Raw genomic sequence first — 14,451 nt, forward strand, 5'->3', positions numbered from 1 at the left:
GTCTTTAACTACACAAATAAGAATCTTGTTTAAACAAGAACAAACAATCATTGAACAGGGTTATGCTACTGTGAATGAAATTCCCATTATTTTGATAGTGCCAGACTTCCTGCTCAGATGTTTTCTTGCTAGTTCTTGAACTTTCAGAAATAAAAATCACAGGAAAAGAGCATAAGAGCATAATTTCATTTTAATTTTCATGATACAAGTGCAGACATTAGCCAAATACACAGATTTCAAGTTTAATTCAGGATCTATTCACTAACACAAAATAATTGAATGCCTTTAACTAATTGTTCTATTTATTTAACTAGTAGCTTGAAGTAATTTTAATATTACTCTAATTTTAAGAAATACTACCCCAAAATACCATAGCAAAAGAAAATTGAAGGGACTTCTAGCCAGCAAAATACATAACAAAGGGAAATGAATTACATTTAAAAGGCATTAGACCTTTAACACATCTGCTAAGCATCAAATCCAGAGAAATAATAAATAATGCACTATAGTTCATGTTAATTCTAATATTATTCATTCATGAATGAACAGGAATAGGTAGCTAACTCAGTAATGGCACTTTTCTAGTATATCCATGGTAATGTAAAAACTATGTTGGCGGTTTGGGTTGGGTTTTTTCCCATAAAATGCGGGTATCGTAAAACAATGTGCAGAGACCTAGCAAGATTGAGGACACTTAAAATAGTGTGAATTTTTTGAGTGAAAGCATGTGGGGATAAAAAAAAGACTGTATTTTCCACAAAGTTTGAATTCAACACAAGAGGCTGTGACAGTATCTCTATAACAGCTCACATTTAAAACCAGCACAGTTTCAAGCAAGTAATATGGACATGACATAAGATGTTTTCAAGCATTTAATAAAGTGGATGCTGGTGTCACGATTTTTAAATGGATAGGTTACCTTTTGTGTTAGCAGCATTGTTATCCACTCTTAGAAGGGTTTATATGTAATGCTAAAATTATAAAATCCCCAGGAATCTTGAACGTTTAGTCACTTGGCTACCTCTTCAAAGTAAGCAGCATTTACATTAAACTGGGAGACCTACTTACTGACTGGCTCATGTGTTATGTTGCACAATGAAATTAAAACATTGGATTTAGAGCATTTTAAAATATTTCCCCTATTTCTTTTCACTGTAATTTTGGGGATTTTTACAGTATGTAAATTTTTGGTTAAACTAATGACAACCTTATAAGATTAGAAGTCCTTATTTTATCCCCTAGTTATTACAAAATAATTCTTTGAATAAGTATAAAACTTCCTTTCTTAGCAACATATTTTCCGGGACCAAACAGCTGCTATAAACGTCAGAAAGAAAACACATACACGTGAACATCAAAGCCACCATTCATGTCACGTTACACTATCATTCTACTTTTTTCGATCCTAGGCCTAAATTTCTTGCATATTCCAAACTACAATTACATTTCTAGGGGCTTTTAAGTGCTCAGAACATGTATTCAACATCTATGTAAAATATAAATAAAAATGGACAGTAAGAGGAAACAACTTTGTGGTCTAAATACTTCCAAGGCTTAACTCAATTTCATTTGAAGGAATTAATAGGCTTTCCGTTAAGTGACATGCAAAACAGGTACTCATTCTTTTCCAGCGTGAGTTTTGCATATACAATGACTGGATGTCCAAGATCAGAAGGCAAATCTTGATCTGTAACACTCTAAATTCTAGTTCAAGACACTCTAAATTATTTTTTATATACATGTTAGTGTTACACAAATGACAAGTAACAAAAACGTGCATTTAGCAAAATTAAGGTGATTATTTCTTTGAGCAAAAGCAAATTCTCACTTTTGTAGAAAATGCTATAATCGGAAAATGTCTCACTAAGCATGGAAAAGTAAATCCATTTTATGGTAACTTAGTTTGCATCTGAAATTCATTATTGCAGTTTTTAAATTGTATAAGAGACTCTATCATTTCTAAAGGAACTGTTTGATTTAATGCCCTAGAAGTTGTGAAGTGTCTTATTCAGGTAGAAATACCAGTCAGATTTTATAGCAAATGACATTCCAATTCCTGGAGAAGTAGAAATTCAACTTAATCATATCATAAAGCTAATTTTTGATAAAAAAGCCACTTTCTGTAGCTGTAATGTAACTTTGAAAAAATGAACAATATAAAACTTTATTCAGACAAGAAAAATCTTTTATTTTATGTTACAGCGCAGTAAACTGCAGGTCCTCAAATATCTTTTCTGATTCCAAAAACATTTTTAGTTTTTATTTTTCCACTCAACCTGAGTGCAGTAAGGCTACGTGCTTTTTCTGCACGGAGGGAAAGTGGGGCTTTAGTGTGACAGATGAGTCTGGCGAATACTTTTGTGAAATAATAAAAATAAATATGTCAGCTTGTCATTAAAAGAAATAGGTTGTCATTTTTTGTTTATTAGTCCTGCCTGCAACCCAGGGTTACCTACTGTGTATAAATAGGTTTGCTAGATAACCTGATTTCCTGTTTCTTTGTAAAAAAAATTTGAAACAATTGGCTCATTTATAACATTTGTTAGGTTAAAAATTTGGGGTTGTATCCCTTAAAATCTGTACATTTTATATAATAGAGGAGATGCTATTCTAATTCTGGTTTATCCTAATATGGTCTATGAGAAAAGTAAGAACAGTGCATAGCAGTAGCTGGTGTGTCAAACAAACTTCATAGCAGAACCCAAAAGAGCCTAAATGAGCACATATATATAAAAAAAATACAATAAAAAAAATAGATTAACAAAACCAGAGAAAGGTCGGTGGTCACCAGAGCCACAGAATTGCTGGATACACTGTAGGCTTCTCCTGAAGCCTAATACAAATGTCTCTATTATAACATACACCTTACAGTGACACTGGTCCCTTTGTTCCTAAATACAGCCTTGTGTAAAGATGGAGCGCTGTAATTAAAGGAAATAACCAAAGTAAATTACTATTTACAGCAAATTGAAGTAATACAGTGCTTATTTTTCAAAATGTGCCTGGCTCAGGCGACTTCATTTAATCCTGATTTCAAATATTTGTGTCACAGACATCTATAGGTTTGATCTGCTAGTAAGAGAGATGTTTTGAGAGCTTGCTCCGTGCCTTTGCTCATGGCACCCAGGGAAATAAACTTAGGACAGCCATTCAAATTATCACTTTCTTCTATACATGGCCAAGCAGGCAAGATACCTCACCCAATTTCCAGTAAGGACAAAAGGAGGAAAGACAACAAGCCCTCATAATGAAAAGCACTGAAAGGTGTTTATTTTTGGACACTGTGTCCCAACCCTGGGACTCTCTCCCTGATGAGATCGTTGTGTGAAAAGGCACAGTGCAGCTTTCAGGCTGCATCTGTACCTTCTGGTGTGCAAGAAGAAGGTAGATTTTGATGCCTCAGTGACCAGATCTCCTTCCAAGTAGTTTGCTAAATTCCCACTGGCTAGGAACAGCAAAGCTGGAAGTGCACTAGATGGAAACCAGGGGCCACGATAATTGTACAAAGGTCTGCTGAGATTTTCCTAACTGCTTCCAGTAAAAGAAAAGAGTCCCCTAGTAACAGTGGTAAGTCCCACAAGAAGGAACAGTACACTATGTTCACTCATATATGAATAACACTTATTTTATCACATGAAGTTATAGATCCAGGTGCCCTAATGGAAAGAGGGCTTAAACAAATACATCACTGGGTAAAAAACTTGCCATTTTCCCTCAGATATGACTTAACTTGCAGTCCTGTGTTGTCTCTGACATAAGGGGTGATTTGTAAGCAATTAGATTCAGGAAGATTATTTATTTTATTTGGTGTCATAACCAACACAAACAGGATTCTGTGAATACCATCTTTTTATTTACACAATCTGGGGAAAAAAAAGGAAATCAGCTTAAAGGTCAATGTGATTGACCATTAAAGGTAGGAGAGTACATTTCTATGACAGGACATTGTGAAAGGAAAACCTGAGGGACCAAATTCTGACCTCCCTTGCACCTTCTTCTGACCTCCCTTGCACCTTCTTATGCTTGTTTATTTATCCCAGGCTCAGTTATAATACTAAATATAAGGTGATTAATCCCCGAAATTGTAATAAAGTTAAAGCTTTCTGATCTTTTTTTACAGTTTTCATTTTTAAAGGCTATGTAGTTTTCTACTACTAGAAAGATAAAATCCCATTGACCACTACCTGACTTCATACACATTTTCACTGCAGGGGGGAATAATCTGAAATCCCAGGAGCAAGAAATAAAAAGCTACCGGAGGTGAAAAGCTGTGCAGACCTAGCTGCAGGGATTCAAGGTACAGCACTGGTTAACCAGGAAATGCCACAAGTATGAATCATCTTTGTGCTCATGGAGTGCCAGATTTTGAGACTGCTGAGCATTAGACAAAGCAGAACTGCAGCTACTAAGTTGGTCTGCACTTAAAGTGTTGCTCTAAGATGAAGGCTAAAAAAAGTATCTTCAGAATGCCTGGTGAGTTCTCAGATGATTGAGCTTACTGTCACACAAGTAAAGGGATAAAAATCTGGAGAAGACAGAAAATGCACCATTCTACGCTCTTATCAGAATTGTTCGAGTATCCGTGTCTCAGTGGAAGAAAACAAAAACAGTGATCATTTTCTGAGGCAAGAAACCTGCACCTGGAACAGACTGAAGAATTATTTATTCCAGCATCACATTCCTAACGGTATCCACCTGAGAAAGGCCATGTGAACAGTGTACACAGTAGGAACGTAAAGAGCAACATCATTAAGTCAGACTGCAGGTCCCACCAATAACTCAGTATCTAGCCTCTAACAATGGTCACTTATTGTCAAGCATGGAGTGAGACTTTCCCTGAACACCCTCTGAGCAGCAGGTGATGCCTACTTTGAGCCAGAAGCATCTTTGCATTCCACATTTGTCAGTCTGGTGGGGTTTTGGTTACTCTAAGTTTGTCCAGTCACTTCCTGAACCTGTCTAAAATGACCTTTCCTTCTCTTACACATCCCACCTTCCAGTACCCTTGAGTTTTTTAAATTATTCTTTTTAATCTGCATTTTTGCATGCAATAGATCTCAATGGTTTTATCTACCATACATGCTGCTTGTCTCCCACTGCTAGAAGTCTACTCCACAAGTGCTAGTTTTTCTTCTCTCTCAAGCTGTACAAATTCTTCTCCTACAATATCTTATTTCTCCCTACAAGTTCTGCTTCTGGTTTTGAGAGAAGGTGAGCAAAATGAAAAGTTCAGAGTGAATCTCACCATAGGATCTCAATTTTGCTTACCCTTGGCTGTGGAAGAACCTGTAGCCCTGCACAGCTGGAAATAAACGTTAATTCACAACAGGAGAGAAAGGTGCCACTAAGCCCAGCTGAACCACAGGGTGACTGTGGAGTAGAGCAGTGGTCACACCATGGGGGTAAGCATAGGAAGATTATCTCATTAAGAGCTTAGATCTGTTGAGTAGGAACATGTGTCTTTGAAGTTATATATAAATTGAACATTTGTGGTATTATCAGAGTTAAATGAGTAGCTGGAAGAGATTATCAGTAACCTTGGATGACTGCAGAGCCGCTATCTTGTCCCTGAAAATCACCAGGTCAAGAGCAATATGGTGGTGCTGGTTAGCGAGCGGGTAGAAGGGGACAGCCAAGCAGCTGGAGGAGCTCAGGACTAAAAGGTGGTGTTTCCTGTGCACAGGACAAATGTGATGCCTGAAACTTCAGCCAGTTCTACTTGCTCCCCAGACATGACATAGCTTATTTCGACCTCTCTTATCTATTTATCTTGAGGGAAGGGTCAATTTTAAAACTAGGAAAAACAATTTTCTAATGCTTTCCCTGTCTGTAGGCTACTTGGAAGAAATTAAAGATGTTAATCAAAATTCTAGCTAAAAAAAGATTTTGGCTAACATTTCTTTTCAGAAAAATATTCCTGGCAAAGGAGGAAGCCATCACATATAAGGCCTCCAGGATCCAAGATCGCTAATTACTGGCATGGTTCCCTAGTCAGCATATCCTTTAACATTCTCCTCTCTGGGACACTTAAAATACTGTATATGAAACACAATACTAGAGAAGGGAGAAGAGAAATCTGTGAAGTATAATTATTTTAGGCATATTTGATTTTGACTTTGCCTCTTCTTCCTGACCTTTCATTGATCTGGATCCTCTGCTCCTAGATAACTTTACTTTCTATATCTATGCCTGCCTTTTATTATTCAAAGGCATGTGAACCATGAAGGCAACTTGAAAAAAAAAAAAAACTCCTTTCACTACTAAAACAAAATCAAATTATTTTCACTGATTATAAAGAAATTTTTACTGCTCAGTTACAAAGCCAGTGAAAAGCTAATTTTAAACTTAGGAGATGTTGATCATTCAAGTAACCTATTCGGGTTTGTGTAATAAGAGCCAGTAGTAGTAATCAGCCTTTCAAATAACTTATTCAGATGCATTTTCATTCAAAATATTTTTATCTCTGTTGAAGAACTCTTAAATGATTATAACTGATAAGTCTGCATTTCATTCAAACCATTAAATGACTGGAAAGTGGATGAAAAAAATCTCAGGGGAACTCAGCACATGAAAAGAACAGTTTGGGAAAAGCTTTTGGAATAGTCCTAAAACCATCTTAAATTGTCATATGATAAACAGCAATATCTGCTCTTCAGCTTTTGTTACTTTTTAGGAAAATTAAAAATAGGGGGAGGTGGGTGAAATCAGAATAAAAGCCGTTCAGACTGAAATTATATTTTGGTATTGCATACTTGAAGCATGTGGTCAGTACTGGTAACCAAGGTTTAAAATGTTCTAATCTAAAAACTCACAAATATTACTATCACATTTTCCTTTTCTACAAAGACAGAAGACTGTCTACAGGACCACAGCAATGAGTCCCTATGAGAAAAGTCAGTGGGAAAAATAGAATAGCAAGAACTGACTGTTAGCAAATAAGTTTCTAGTAAGAGGTCGGCTCCAGGTGGACATCTCTGTGATGAGAGAGATGATTGAAAGAGGGGTTCCAAAAGGCAGTGAAAGTCAGGTGGTGGCAAAGGAGGGGTTTAACTGTACTGATGATGGGATAAAAAGGGAAACTGGTAACTAAGGGGGTGGGGGCAGGATATGGTAATGAGCAGAGATGGGGTACCTGGGTGGATAGATGGTGAAAAATGAAACAAAAAAACCAGCTGGTGCATGTGGGGAAAAGTAAAAAGAAAATTAATAAACTGCATTAATAAAATTGATAGTCCAAAGGCCTGAGGAATGGCAGTCAAACTTGTAGGTACAAGACGTGTTTGATCAGGGGAAGGAACAACCACTCAGGCGTTGAGTAGCAGTGGAAAGGAGGCAGACAGCAGAGAGCACTGCGCACCCCTGCCTACCTCTGCCCCTCCCAGCCCCTGCACCATGAGGAGACTTCGTGTTACCCAGCGGTGGGTGAACTGGCAAGAGTGGGCAGGGGAGGGAGCAGGTGACAGTGACTCCACACTGCAACCAGCTTTGGGGTGAAGTGTGCTCCACCAGCCCTTCCGGGGGGGTTCTTTCAGAAAAGAAGCCAAGGAGCATGTCAAGGCACTGGGTATGCAACGGTGACTGGCATTCTGTTTAAGGCTTGAACCGTAGCTGCGACTGAGCCTGGAAGGAGGAAAATGAAAGCAAGGCAAAGCATGAATTATTAATGTTTCTACATTATTGGTCTTAGAAAGCAATAGCCAGGGAGCTGGATGGAAGGGAAAGGCCTTACAATGGGGAAGCTGGGGGGCTACATGTACCTCAGAAAAGGTGAGGTGTGGAGGTACCATTTTTATTATTACTCTTACAGCTCTGAAAAAAAAGCAATAATCACTTATCCTGGCCAGAAGTATAAATGTAGAAATCAAGCATTATGGAACTGAAGGCTACAGAATAAATTAAGATAGCATCAGAAGCAAGGCAGAGACTTCTTGTGTCTGGAACATTTTGATCTGCAACACAGCATCATAACAGCAAAGAGTTGATCTGGCCAACCTCCTGGAATTTTTCCATTCATGATTTATTTTTCTACGTATGCACTTAATCATAGCTTAAATGCCCAACTGTTTTCCCTACCTTATTACCACTCGAGTGTAGATAGTGATTTTGAACACCATTCAGAAGCATTTGCAACTCTGTGTACTTCATTACATACCCATCATTTGCTGTACTAAGATACTTTTATTGACTAGCATGCTATTTCAGCCAGCCTGAGACTTGCAGACCATGAGTGGGAACTGGGTGGCCATCATATACAAACAAAGATTCTTGAAACAGCAAGACATTTGACAAGCCTGCTCGCCTGCCTGCCTGTTATTTGGCATACTAAGCATAGGCTGTGGAGAGGAAATGTGCCCTCCTGTTTCTCCAGAGAATTTCTGTGGCAGTAGCTTCGTCTGCATCACCACACAGCAATTTTTTTCACATAAGGGAAAAAAAAAAAAGAATGCAATTTATAATATATGTTTTTCACAATAACTAGCAATACGATCAATAACTAGCAATAGAAATGTTCCGCTAGTGGCAAAGAACATTTTATGGTCTCAGCTCCATCAGCTGACATTACTAAGAAATACATGCCATGGTTTCCTTCACAAGACAAACAATATTGCAGCTACAAATTCTCTGTGTTTCTTACAGGCTTGTTGTAATCTTTATTTTCTTTCACATTTTATTTCCTAGGTTATAAACATATGCTTTGTCCCATCCTGCGGCACATCCACAAAACTTAACTGAACATTTTAATTTATATTTCTGCTGAATCACCCCAGTCCAAACTTGCTAATGAAGCTTTGGGAGTGCCTTAAGGAGGAGATATTTAAACCCATCTATAGGTAAGATTGTGTAAATCTAAATCCTCTCTGGCCATTAGGGTCCGGCATTAAGACCCTCTAGTAAGAGCTTTTAGAGCTCTCATGGTTAAAATCAAAGCTTTGTTGACTCAACCATATAATGGATGATGCCAGGTATTCCTGCATGTGTTGGCCTCAGGCAATCAGTGCCCAGACAATGTAGAATCTTGTATAAATGAGCCCAGAAATAGTATAGGAAATAAACAAGGGGGCATGTGATCCCCAGACAAATTGTGTAATGGGTTTCCTTTAAAACATTCTGCCTGTAGTCTCCATGTTAGTTCAAATACAGCTTATAGAGACAAAGGTCTGGAAGGTACCTCAAGAGGTCATCTTGTCCAGCCTCATTCCCTAGAGAAAATTTACTACATTCATGTTATTCTTGACAGGTATTGTCTGGGCTGTGGCACTTTCATCATTGGAGGTCTTTACATACAACCTCTTTAACCAATTTATTCCTCTGTCTATATAAGGAAACGGCTTTTAATGTTTTCCCTATATATTCCTTTCTGAATTTTAAACCCATTACTTTCTGAATCACCCACCACAAATGGAAAAAAAAAAAAACCACGGTGTTTTCATTTTTCTTAGCAAAAGCCTTTGTATATTTGAAGGCTGTTCCCCTTTTCCCCACCCCCAGTCTTCTCTTCTTGTGACAGACTATCTTGCCAAACTCCTAGGCTGGTACATGCTGCAGACCGTGGTTTTGGTCTTTGTTCCCAATTATCCATATTGTGGACCTAACTGAAACTCCAAAGGCTTCGATCAGCTTGCATAGTTGGTTTGCTTTTGTAGGAGTTGAGGCATTTAGGGGCTGACAGGAGGAGAAGGGGGAAGGATGTGACCTGCCCACAGAGACCACAAATAGCTGAGATCTGCAGCCAGACCCTGGGAGGGAAGGAGGACTTTCTGACTCCCACTATGTCCAGTTCCAACGTCCAAGAGCACACACCAAAGGCACCATGGCAAAAAGTGCTGTGGCAAGGTCTGAATTTTATGAGATAAATGCTACTGCAAGATACTATTCAGTGAAAATGACGAAGTTTTGGTCTCTCATGATAGCTCAGGAGATAAAAGTATTTCCTTCATCCAGCTCAGTGTGGATATACAATCCAAAGCTCATAGGCAATCACTATGGCTACACACAAACCAACCTGATTTACCTGCCTGGTTTGAAGAAAAAAAAAAAAAAAAAAAAGAAAAAAAAAAAGGTCAACAACAAACTATTAGCTTGTCTCCCTGGGTTGGTTTACTTTCATTCCTATTACCTGAATTCAATTGACATAAGGAAGACAGCAGGGCTCCGAGGCTGGGAAAGAGACCTGCTTCTTGTGTTGCTAGCAGGATCTTGGATTAACTCCAAGGACAAACTGTAATGTCCCACAGGCTTTCTCCCTGTTCAGTGTGAAGATCACAGGTGCCAGATTTGGTATCTCCTGATACACAAGTCCACATATCAAATGCCCTTTCTCAAGTCAGGAACTTGGCGCTGGGTGTCCCAACCCAGAGCCTCGATGGACAGGAGTCCTTCAGTTAGACTGACCCTGGAGTCACAAAAATGTTCATGTTTCTGAGCACAGCTGATTTCAAATTAATGGAAACTACACTCCCAAATAGCTTTCTGAATCTTATTCCCCCCGTCCACTTAATCTTCTGTCTATTATGCACTGAGAGCTTTTTCACTGCATGTTTGTAGGAGTACTGCCTACTTGGACAGCAGCCATTTGCTGACACATGGAGGGAAGCTCAGATTTGGTATACACACAAAAATTTAAATTTTAACTCATTAGACAGTGGAACTAACTCCAAGCCCTTACGAACAGATTCAAGGAACTAGCACCTGAGCAACAAGTGATTGCAGAGATCACTTGAGATAGTTGTAGGCATCTTTTAATGCTGTGAGAGGAACATATGAAAATATTTCCCAGGAGGATAAGCATGATGGAAAATGGATGGACTGAAAGAAAATTGTAGTTCTGTCATCTTTTCCATGGTGCTTTTGATTTTGAACCAAAAATATAAGTATACAGATTCAAACGACACAATAGGAGACAAAGGACAGAAATTACTGTCAGTGTTTGTTGTTGACTACATTATTTTAACACCCTTTTTTCAATGTCCTGTGCAAACCTAGTGTATAGAAATTAGGTGTGATTACCTTTCTATTTCTGGGACTTACCTCACTCTTTTTTGTTTCATGAATAATAGGTCAAAAAATGTATAAAACCTAATTTCTTCAATGAATTCGGTGGTCTTTCTAAAAAATAAAAATATAAAAGCAGGCATTAACAGGTACAACTACTTTTTATATACCAGGGAATTCTGATAAAACACAGTGTCTGTACATGGAACAAGGCTCTGGAGATATTTGAATGCACGCACCAGTCATTAATTAAATGCTTTATGTTGTTGCTGTAAGACAAATATCAGGAAAGCAACAGCAAAAATTTTGCTGAAAACCAGCCATCAGAAAGCATAAGAATACATACATCCAAAGAAATGCCTAGGAAAATCCCATAATGTTCCCTGTACATATAGCATTACAGCTGTGAGCAGTTACTCCTGCTAAAAAGAAAATTCCAAATTGTTTGTGTAGTGTCTAGCTTTACCCACAGCCTTTCTGAAAGTCTATTCCTTTCAGCTTGCTCCAATATGTTCGAAAGTGAAGAACACAGTGCTGACTACTGAGAATCAATAGAAATTTTTACTGTTGATCAAAGATATGCTCAACAGCTTTTCTTTTAGGACTTCTTGATATATGGTTGCTCTTCTAAAATGTTTTTAAGGTTATATTTTAATAAACTCATTTGGGAAGAGCACTTGTAAGTGCTGAACATCTTCATGGCCTTCATCTGTTTTGTTTCAAGAGAAAGAGTATGATTGAATATGGCAACTGTCAAAGGAAGACAAAAACATAGTAAGGAAATAAACATAAATCTGAAAAATTGCTATAGGTTAATACATTAGAGAAAAACAGTATTTTCCCAGACTTCTAAGTCTTTTGCCATCATTTAAAATGCAACAGAGAAAGCTGTATCAGCAGAGAGAAGATACTGCCCTCCTTCTCAGGCATCAGAATGATTTCAGAAGAAATAAGAAATAAAAAAACCAACAGAAATCTTCCTAGCTCACAATAATCAAAGAAAAACTATCTCACTAGCAGGGGAATGCTGTAGTTCCTCAGTATCTTCTCAAAAAGCAGTTGGTCCTTTCCCCCCTCTCCCCCCCCCCAGTTATTTTGAAATAAACTAGCATTGAGTTTTGGAAATATCTAAGGGTTGAATTTCTCTGTGCACCTGTTCACAAGGTCAGTTTTGGCTACTCCAAAACTCTAAGGGGCATGTACTTCCTCCATCTAGGAAATTACTAAGGGTTTTTTGTTTATTTTGATTCAGTAAGACCTTTATTTAAAATATCTAGATCCATCTATCTCTATATGACTCCCATCTATATCTTTATGACTCAGAACTTAGAAGTTGCCAACACTAATACTGCAGAAAACTAGAAGCCGTACTGCAAAAAGAGCTTCCATTTGATGTTGCTGGTGTAGGAAGAGTACCATCAACTCACTGCTCTACCACAATGGTGTTGAACTTACTAGAACAGAACCCAAAATGTTGCCCACAAGCCCCACCAGCATTGCATGCACACAGCCCCAGGAAATGAAAAGTTAAGACCAGCAATAGGAGCAAAGTCTGATATTCTCCATTGCACATTATTTACTCAGCAGCATTCTTGAATGCTGAAAAGACCACCAGCATGAAGTATTACTCAAAGAACTATAACCGGCAGTTGGTGTCCCTCATAAAAACTTACTTTTGTAAATATGAAGTACTGCAATACCCCAGCAAGGGCTACAGATCTGGCTCCTTTATCTCAAAGGTAAACTGTATGATGAACATGAAAGCCTCTTCTGGGCAGCTCCACATGTGGTCTGCCAGAGCTCCCTAAGCCAGGTGGGCATGTCACCTCCAGTCTTATCATATTATGGCTACATAAATCCCCACAGAAGTGAGGACTGACTGGTTTGAGACAGGCTGATTAGTGAAGGTGCAATGCTGAGTGAACAGGGCTAAGGTGCACCTAGATCTCACCAAGGATCTGCACCAAGTACTGCTGCCCATGTGTCATAAGGGTCATAAGGACTCAGTTTAGCCATCTGCATATTACACTGATGATTCAAACGTGGTACCTGTGTTCCACTGTATGCCCTTCTCTTTACAAATATTGATTTAATCAGGTATATAACTGGCTGACTGCTCATCCCCATGCTAAACACAAGCAGCTTCCCATACTTATGTTCCACAACAATAAAAAAAACCCTTCAGTTTCCCTGTGAAATTCACCAAATCCTCCCACCAATCCCTTAACTTTATTACTTTATTCCATGTGTTTTTTAACACACAGGTGCTACCACTTTGTGATTCATAGACTTTGAGGCCACAACTGTTCAATGACCTATTCTGATACTCTGTGAATATGAAAGTATGTCACAGGCAACAGTTCAAACAGAGAAAAAGAAATCAAGATAAAGTGGTTGGCAAGTGGCAGAGTCTCTACACAAGACAGTGTTGTCCTCATGATTATCTCCCACTCTGTTAGTCTATCAGCAATGGCCTTGTATTAGCTTCACAAACACTGAGGCAAGTGTTACACTGCGCTGAGCACAGTATCTGTCCCTGCAGAAGACCATGAGAAACACCTACACTCAATGATGGCTCTCCATTGACAACTACTTGTGTTACCTGTCAGCTAGGCAGATTTTAATCTATTTAACATATGTTTTATTGACACGGCATTTTTTAAAATCAGAACAGCATGTTGTACAAAGTCAAATGCCTTTTAAATGTCTAAGTGCATCACACCTACTCATTTATCATATCAGCCATATTTAGCATCATCAAGGAATAAAAGCAAGTTTGTTTAAGAAAGATCTGTTTTCTATGAAACCATGCTGACCAGTATTAATTTTATTCAGATCTTTTTGATTATTTATGAGCTACTATGGCCACAGGGTGTTCCCTTAATTTACCATAACATGAAACCCACCCTACTATTTCCCAGGCCTTGTCATACACCCTCTTGGAGTCTCAGGGTAACATGAGGGGCACTCTTTTGTCCTAGAATTTTCCCTAGTTTTCTAAAATGTATTGAAAACAAACATGGCTGAGGACACATAATTTCATTGCTCACTTTGTCAGGTCACTTGCATGCAGGTTTGGAGAATCTGATGACATCGTAGATTGGGTTGGTTTTTTCTATCTTTTGAAGAGAATCTAACTTTCTTCGTTGTAAATCTTAATACATATCACAGCACATCATTTATGCTCTTGTCTATCTAAGCAGCTAAACCCATTTTGATAGCAACGACGATTTGGTCGAGCAATTATGAGGGATAATTAAAAACAAAAAATAAAAAAGCCTGGACTATTTCTATAGGCAAAGTCATCTGCCGTGAAATCTTGCAAGGGGAAAAAAAAAAGTCCGCCCTCCCAGTAACATGGTTCACAAATCCAACACACAAAGGAACTGAGCGGAACAGGTGACTATTGGATTTCTTCTCTCCCACTCTGGGAAAAGGAATCACTAATGCACTAATCAG

This window comes from Falco punctatus (genome assembly GCF_963210335.1).
Source record: "Falco punctatus genome assembly, chromosome: 3".
NCBI lineage: Eukaryota > Metazoa > Chordata > Aves > Falconiformes > Falconidae > Falco > Falco punctatus.